The 9,718-nt window shown below is 38.5% G+C and overlaps 1 protein-coding gene across 1 annotated transcript in view; it reads left to right on the top strand.

Annotated features, from left to right (window-relative positions):
- The first annotated feature begins 1,134 nt into the window (after positions 1-1,134).
- The window catches only part of frem1b (Fras1 related extracellular matrix 1b), a 53,295-nt gene continuing 44,711 nt past the window's right edge, over positions 1,135-9,718 (top strand). Inside the window, exon 1 of the mRNA XM_079266913.1 lies at positions 1,135-1,250. The gene's annotated coding sequence lies outside the window, so the exon portion shown is untranslated. The remainder of the gene's footprint in view (positions 1,251-9,718) is intronic.

The raw sequence follows: 9,718 nt of genomic DNA, 5'->3' as shown, positions 1-9,718 counted from the left end.
TCTTAGATGCTTGTTTGAAGAAAGGAGATGCACTTATGACTTCTGGTGACTAGTAGTTCTCTTGAAAACCGATGTTGACTTCACTTATTGTAAGTCGCTTTGGATAAAAGCGTCTGCTAAATGACTGTAATGTAATGTAATGTCCTTTTACTTGACCCGAGTCTTTTTCTTTTCATGCCTCTTTAAGATTCAACTCGACCAATCTCTAAATGTAATATTGAACCTTTTACTCATATACCTTTGTCTCACAGCTTTAGTTACTTTGCAGATTATTAATACAAAATATATCTTGACAGAAATTATGATGTATCATTGTAGATCTTCCCCCACTTATTGTCACTGACAGTCAGATCAGATACAACTTTGTTTTTTATCCCTCGGGAAGTAAAGAGTAAAGTGTGCAAATAATACAAAATATAAACAACAAAGATTATCAATAAGGTGCAAAAACTAAATGCACACACTGTCAGAAATGTAAACAGGTTAACAGTAAGGTGGTAACCTGAGGTGGAAATATGTCGGATGAAAATATGAGAGTGACATCTGGGTTGAAGAACATGTCTTTTTAAAGCTCAGTTCTGTCAACTTCAACTCATGGGATCTCTTGTTTTTTATTTCAGTGAATCTGATCACACAGTCCCTGTTTGTCATCGTGTTTACACAATGGCACAATGGCAAACGGGAACTTCTCAATCACATGAGGTCATCAGGTAGTTCTGGTCCGATGGGTTTATTCCTAGCTGCGGTATTCAGGCGATGGGGCCTGCTTTGAACACTCTTTGATGTAGGTCGAAAACGAGAGCAAACGGTGGATTTTCACATGTATCTGCGTCACAGAGAAAGAAACAAAGACAGACAGAGCGTTGGAGGCAGTGAGGCTGGGGGCTGTAAAAATAAAAGTCCTGGAAACCTCTCAGCACATTTCCTGTCTGCTCTCTCTCTATGTCGCTCTCTCTCTCTCTCTCTCTCTCTCTTGCTCTCTCGCTCTGGTTTTTGGCTTGAGGACAGGCTGAGGAAACTTGCTCGCCCTTTGTTCTCCCTATCTCACACTTTACCCCCTCCCTCTCTCTGTCTCTCTCTCTCTATTTCTCTGTGTTGTTGGATGCCAGACGTCTTGGGGTGACGGTGAGCTGTGGAATAGAGGGGAGGGGGTGCTGGCAAAGCGTGAAGTGTATGTGACAGCATTCCTCTTCCTCTGAGCGTGTGCAGGAGGTGAAGAAGACGAACAGAGAAGCTCCAACAACTTGGAGGTAGGTGCCAACCAGCTTTCACACTTATGGCTGTTGCTCTCTCGTGCCAACACATGCCTCGAACAGGTCTTGACACAAAAAAAAATCACAAACTAGAGGAAAAATAGGGAATTTCCTTACTTTCATTCTGTTTTTTACAGAAGAAGCCATAAGGCTTCTTCTGTAAAACACTCGTAAAACACACATGTTCATGCGAAGTGTGCTCCTCCAGTTTGACAGGCTGAGGATGTGATTAGAGCAGCAGGAGTTCAGCGGAAACTTTCTCTGCAGTGTTTTGTTGCAGTTCTGGAGGGAGACCTGTGAACCTGCATGTCCTCACTATGAAAAAACCACGGTATGGACAGATAAACCCTCTTTATGGAAAGCCACTGTAAGGATAGATAATGTCACAGTGTGGACAGATAAAGTCACTGGACTGATGAATAAAGTCACTGTGTGGACAGATAAAATCACTGTACTGACTGTACGGACAGATAAAATTCCTGAACGGACAGATAAAATTCCTGAACGGACAGATTAAATCACTGTACTGACAAACGAAGTCTCTGTACAGACAAATGAAGTCACTACGGACAAATAAAATAACTGCAGACAGATAAAGTCACTGTACGGACAAATAAAATAACTGCAGACAGATAAAGTCACTGTACGGACAAATAAAGTCACTGCAGACAGATAAAGTCACTGTACGGACAAATAAAATAACTGCAGACAGATAAAGTCACTGTACGGACAAATAAAATAACTGCAGTCAGATAAAGTCACTGTACGGACAAATAAAATAACTGCAGACAGATAAAGTCACTGTACGGACAGATAAAATAACTGCAGTCAGATAAAGTCACTGTACGGACAAATAAAATAACTGCAGACAGATAAAGTCACTGTACGGACAAATACAATAACTGCAGACAGATAAAGTCACTGTACGGACAAATACAATAACTGCAGACAGATAAAGTCACTGTACGGACAAATAAAATAACTGCAGACAGATAAAGTCACTGTACGGACAAATACAATAACTGCAGACAGATAAAGTCACTGTACGGACAAATACAATAACTGCAGACAGATAAAGTCACTGTACGGAGAAATACAATAACTGCAGTCAGATAAAGTCACTGTACGGACAAATAAAATAACTGCAGACAGATAAAGTCACTGTACGGACAAATACAATAACTGCAGTCAGATAAAGTCACTGTACGGACAAATACAATAACTGCAGTCAGATAAAGTCACTGTGCGGACAAATACAATAACTGCAGACAGATAAAGTCACTGTACGGACAAACAAAATAACTGCAGACAGATAAAGTCACTGTGCGGACAAATACAATAACTGCAGTCAGATAAAGTCACTGTACGGACAAATACAATAACTGCAGACAGATAAAGTCACTGTGCGGACAAATACAATAACTGCAGACAGATAAAGTCACTGTACGGACAAATACAATAACTGCAGTCAGATAAAGTCACTGTACGGACAAATACAATAACTGCAGACAGATAAAGTCACTGTGCGGACAAATACAATAACTACAGTCAGATAAAGTCACTGTGCGGACAAATACAATAACTACAGTCAGATAAAGTCACTGTGCGGACAAATAAAATAACTGCAGACAGATAAAGTCACTGTGCGGACAAATACAATAACTGCAGACAGATAAAGTCACTGTGCGGACAAATACAATAACTACAGTCAGATAAAGTCACTGTGCGGACAAATACAATAACTACAGTCAGATAAAGTCACTGTGCGGACAAATACAATAACTGCAGACAGATAAAGTCACTGTGCGGACAAATACAATAACTGCAGACAGATAAAGTCACTGTACGGACAAATACAATAACTGCAGTCAGATAAAGTCACTGTGCGGACAAATACAATAACTGCAGTCAGTTAAAGTCACTGTACGGACAAATACAATAACTGCAGTCAGATAAAGTCACTGTACGGACAAATACAATAACTGCAGTCAGATAAAGTCACTGTACGGACAAATACAATAACTGCAGTCAGATAAAGTCACTGTACGGACAAATACAATAACTGCAGACAGATAAAGTCACTGTACGGACAAATACAATAACTGCAGACAGATAAAGTCACTGTGCGGACAAATACAATAACTACAGTCAGATAAAGTCACTGTGCGGACAAATAAAATAACTGCAGACAGATAAAGTCACTGTGCGGACAAATACAATAACTGCAGACAGATAAAGTCACTGTGCGGACAAATACAATAACTACAGTCAGATAAAGTCACTGTGCGGACAAATAAAATAACTGCAGACAGATAAAGTCACTCTACGGACAAATACAATAACTGCAGTCAGATAAAGTCACTGTGCAGCCAAATAAAATAACTGCAGTCAGATAAAGTCACTGTGCGGCCAAATTAAATAACTGCAGACAGATAAAGTCACTGTACGGACAAATACAATAACTGCAGTCAGATAAAGTCACTGTACGGACAAATAAAATAACTGCAGACAGATAAAGTCACTGTATGGACAAATACAATAACTGCAGTCAGATAAAGTCACTGTACAGACAAATACAATAACTGCAGTCAGATAAAGTCACTGTACGGACAAATACAACTGCAGACAGATAAAGTCACTGTACGGACAAATACAATAACTGCAGACAGATAAAGTCACTGTACGGACAAATAAAATAACTGCAGTCAGATAAAGTCACTGTACGGACAAATACAATAACTGCAGTCAGATAAAGTCACTGTGCGGACAAATACAATAACTGCAGTCAGATAAAGTCACTGTACGGACAAATACAATAACTGCAGACAGATAAAGTCACTGTGCGGACAAATACAATAACTGCAGACAGATAAAGTCACTGTACGGACAAATAAAATAACTACAGTCAGTTAAAGTCACTGTACGGACAAATACAATAACTGCAGACAGATAAAGTCACTGTACGGACAAATACAATAACTGCAGTCAGATAAAGTCACTGTGCGGACAAATACAATAACTGCAGACAGATAAAGTCACTGTGCGGACAAATACAATAACTGCAGACAGATAAGGTCACTGTGCGGACAAATACAATAACTACAGTCAGATAAAGTCACTGTGCGGACAAATACAATAACTACAGTCAGATAAAGTCACTGTGCGGACAAATAAAATAACTGCAGACAGATAAAGTCACTGTACGGACAAATACAATAACTGCAGACAGATAAAGTCACTGTGCGGACAAATACAATAACTGCAGACAGATAAAGTCACTGTGCGGACAAATACAATAACTGCAGACAGATAAAGTCACTGTGCGGACAAATACAATAACTGCAGACAGATAAAGTCACTGTACGGACAAATACAATAACTGCAGACAGATAAAGTCACTGTGCGGACAAATACAATAACTGCAGACAGATAAAGTCACTGTGCGGACAAATACAATAACTGCAGTCAGATAAAGTCACTGTACGGACAAATACAATGTAGACAGATAAAGTCACTGTACGGACAAATACAATAACTGCAGTCAGATAAAGTCACTGTACGGACAAATACAATAACTGCAGTCAGATAAAGTCACTGTACGGACAAATACAATAACTGCAGACAGATAAAGTCACTGTACGGACAAATACAATAACTGCAGACAGATAAAGTCACTGTACGGACAAATACAATAACTGCAGTCAGATAAAGTCACTGTGCGGCCAAATAAAATAACTGCAGACAGATAAAGTCACTGTACGGACAAATACAATAACTGCAGTCAGATAAAGTCACTGTGCGGCCAAATAAAATAACTGCAGACAGATAAAGTCACTGTACGGACAAATACAATAACTGCAGTCAGATAAAGTCACTGTGCGGCCAAATAAAATAACTGCAGACAGATAAAGTCACTGTACGGACAAATACAATAACTGCAGTCAGATAAAGTCACTGTACGGACAAATAAAATAACTGCAGACAGATAAAGTCACTGTACAGACAAATACAATAACTGCAGTCAGATAAAGTCACTGTACGGACAAATACAACTGCAGACAGATAAAGTCACTGTACGGACAAATACAATAACTGCAGACAGATAAAGTCACTGTACGGACAAATAAAATAACTGCAGTCAGATAAAGTCACTGTACGGACAAATACAATAACTGCAGTCAGATAAAGTCACTGTGCGGACAAATACAATAACTGCAGTCAGATAAAGTCACTGTACGGACAAATACAATAACTGCAGACAGATAAAGTCACTGTGCGGACAAATACAATAACTGCAGACAGATAAAGTCACTGTACGGACAAATACAATAACTGCAGTCAGATAAAGTCACTGTACGGACAAATAAAATAACTGCAGACAGATAAAGTCACTGTACAGACAAATACAATAACTGCAGTCAGATAAAGTCACTGTACGGACAAATACAACTGCAGACAGATAAAGTCACTGTACGGACAAATACAATAACTGCAGACAGATAAAGTCACTGTACGGACAAATAAAATAACTGCAGTCAGATAAAGTCACTGTACGGACAAATACAATAACTGCAGTCAGATAAAGTCACTGTGCGGACAAATACAATAACTGCAGTCAGATAAAGTCACTGTACGGACAAATACAATAACTGCAGACAGATAAAGTCACTGTACGGACAAATACAATAACTGCAGACAGATAAAGTCACTGTACGGACAAATACAATAACTGCAGACAGATAAAGTCACTGTACGGACAAATACAATAACTGCAGACAGATAAAGTCACTGTGCGGACAAATACAATAACTACAGACAGATAAAGTCACTGTACGGACAAATACAATAACTGCAGACAGATAAAGTCACTGTGCGGACAAATACAATAACTGCAGACAGATAAAGTCACTGTACGGACAAATAAAATAACTACAGTCAGTTAAAGTCACTGTACGGACAAATACAATAACTGCAGACAGATAAAGTCACTGTACGGACAAATAAAATAACTACAGTCAGATAAAGTCACTGTACGGACAAATACAATAACTGCAGTCAGATAAAGTCACTGTGCGGACAAATACAATAACTGCAGTCAGTTAAAGTCACTGTACGGACAAATACAATAACTGCAGTCAGATAAAGTCACTGTACGGACAAATACAATAACTGCAGTCAGATAAAGTCACTGTACGGACAAATACAATAACTGCAGTCAGATAAAGTCACTGTACGGACAAATACAATAACTGCAGAGAGATAAAGTCACTGTACGGACAAATACAATAACTGCAGACAGATAAAGTCACTGTGCGGACAAATACAATAACTGCAGACAGATAAAGTCACTGTGCGGACAAATAAAATAACTGCAGACAGATAAAGTCACTCTACGGACAAATACAATAACTGCAGTCAGATAAAGTCACTGTGCGGACAAATACAATAACTGCAGTCAGTTAAAGTCACTGTACGGACAGATACAATAACTGCAGTCAGATAAAGTCACTGTACGGACAAATACAATAACTGCAGTCAGATAAAGTCACTGTACGGACAAATACAATAACTGCAGTCAGATAAAGTCACTGTACGGACAAATACAATAACTGCAGAGAGATAAAGTCACTGTACGGACAAATACAATAACTGCAGACAGATAAAGTCACTGTGCGGACAAATACAATAACTGCAGACAGATAAAGTCACTGTGCGGACAAATACAATAACTACAGTCAGATAAAGTCACTGTGCGGACAAATAAAATAACTGCAGACAGATAAAGTCACTCTACGGACAAATACAATAACTGCAGTCAGATAAAGTCACTGTGCGGCCAAATAAAATAACTGCAGACAGATAAAGTCACTGTACGGACAAATACAATAACTGCAGACAGATAAAGTCACTGTACGGACAAATAAAATAACTGCAGACAGATAATGTCACTGTACAGACAAATACAATAACTGCAGTCAGATAAAGTCACTGTACGGACAAATACAACTGCAGACAGATAAAGTCACTGTACGGACAAATACAATAACTGCAGACAGATAAAGTCACTGTACGGACAAATAAAATAACTGCAGTCAGATAAAGTCACTGTACGGACAAATACAATAACTGCAGTCAGATAAAGTCACTGTGCGGACAAATACAATAACTGCAGTCAGATAAAGTCACTGTACGGACAAATACAATAACTGCAGACAGATAAAGTCACTGTGCGGACAAATACAATAACTGAAGACAGATAAAGTCACTGTACGGACAAATAAAATAACTACAGTCAGTTAAAGTCACTGTACGGACAAATACAATAACTGCAGACAGATAAAGTCACTGTGCGGACAAATACAATAACTGCAGTCAGATAAAGTCACTGTGCGGACAAATACAATAACTACAGTCAGATAAAGTCACTGTGCGGACAAATAAAATAACTGCAGACAGATAAAGTCACTGTACGGACAAATACAATAACTGCAGACAGATAAAGTCACTGTGCGGACAAATACAATAACTGCAGACAGATAAAGTCACTGTGCGGACAAATACAATAACTGCAGACAGATAAAGTCACTGTGCGGACAAATACAATAACTGCAGACAGATAAAGTCACTGTGCGGACAAATACAATAACTGCAGACAGATAAAGTCACTGTGCGGACAAATACAATAACTGCAGACAGATAAAGTCACTGTGCGGACAAATACAATAACTGCAGACAGATAAAGTCACTGTGCGGACAAATAAAATAACTGCAGACAGATAAAGTCACTGTACGGACAAATACAATAACTGCAGACAGATAAAGTCACTGTACGGACAAATACAATAACTGCAGTCAGATAAAGTCACTGTGCGGACAAATACAATAACTGCAGTCAGTTAAAGTCACTGTACGGACAAATACAATAACTGCAGTCAGATAAAGTCACTGTACGGACAAATACAATAACTGCAGTCAGATAAAGTCACTGTACGGACAAATACAATAACTGCAGTCAGATAAAGTCACTGTACGGACATATACAATAACTGCAGACAGATAAAGTCACTGTACGGACAAATACAATAACTGCAGACAGATAAAGTCACTGTGCGGACAAATACAATAACTGCAGACAGATAAAGTCACTGTGCGGACAAATACAATAACTACAGTCAGATAAAGTCACTGTACGGACAAATACAATAACTGCAGTCAGATAAAGTCACTGTGCGGCCAAATAAAATAACTGCAGACAGATAAAGTCACTGTACGGACAAATACAATAACTGCAGTCAGATAAAGTCACTGTACGGACAAATAAAATAACTGCAGACAGATGAAGTCACTGTACAGACAAATACAATAACTGCAGTCAGATAAAGTCACTGTACGGACAAATACAATAAATGCAGACAGATAAAGTCACTGTGCGGACAAATACAATAACTGCAGACAGATAAAGTCACTGTGCGGACAAATACAATAACTGCAGTCAGATAAAGTCACTGTACGGACAAATACAATAACTGCAGACAGATAAAGTCACTGTACGGACAAATACAATAACTGCAGACAGATAAAGTCACTGTACGGACAAATACAATAACTGCAGTCAGATAAAGTCACTGTACAGACAAATACAATAACTGCAGACAGATAAAGTCACTGTGCGGACAAATACAATAACTGCAGACAGATAAAGTCACTGTACGGACAAATACAATAACTGCAGACAGATAAAGTCACTGTACGGACAAATACAATAACAATAGTCAGATAAAGTCACTGTACGGACAAATACAATAACTGCAGACAGATAAAGTCACTGTGCGGACAAATACAATAACTGCAGACAGATAAAGTCACTGTACGGACAAATACAATAACAATAGTCAGATAAAGTCACTGTACGGACAAATACAATAACTGCAGACAGATAAAGTCACTGTGCGGACAAATACAATAACTGCAGACAGATAAAGTCACTGTGCGGACAAATACAATAACTGCAGTCAGATAAAGTCACTGTACGGACAAATACAATAACTGCAGTCAGATAAAGTCACTGTACGGACAAATACAATAACTGCAGTCAGATAAAGTCACTGTACGGACAAATACAATAACTGCAGTCAGATAAAGTCACTGTACGGACAAATACAATAACTGCAGTCAGATAAAGTCACTGTACGGACAAATACAATAACTGCAGACAGATAAAGTCACTGTACGGACAAATACAATAACTGCAGACAGATAAAGTCACTGTGCGGACAAATACAATAACTGCAGACAGATAAAGTCACTGTACGGACAAATACAATAACTGCAGACAGATAAAGTCACTGTGCGGACAAATACAATAACAATAGTCAGATAAAGTCACTGTACGGACAAATAAAATAACTGCAGACAGATAAAGTCACTGTACGGACAAATACAATAACTGCAGTCAGATAAAGTCA

Source organism: Melanostigma gelatinosum (genome assembly GCF_949748355.1).
Source record: "Melanostigma gelatinosum genome assembly, chromosome: 4".
In the NCBI taxonomy this organism is placed as follows: Eukaryota; Metazoa; Chordata; class Actinopteri; order Perciformes; family Zoarcidae; genus Melanostigma; species Melanostigma gelatinosum.
Note: the sequence above shows the minus strand (reverse complement) of the source record. Positions and strands in the feature narration are given on the sequence as shown.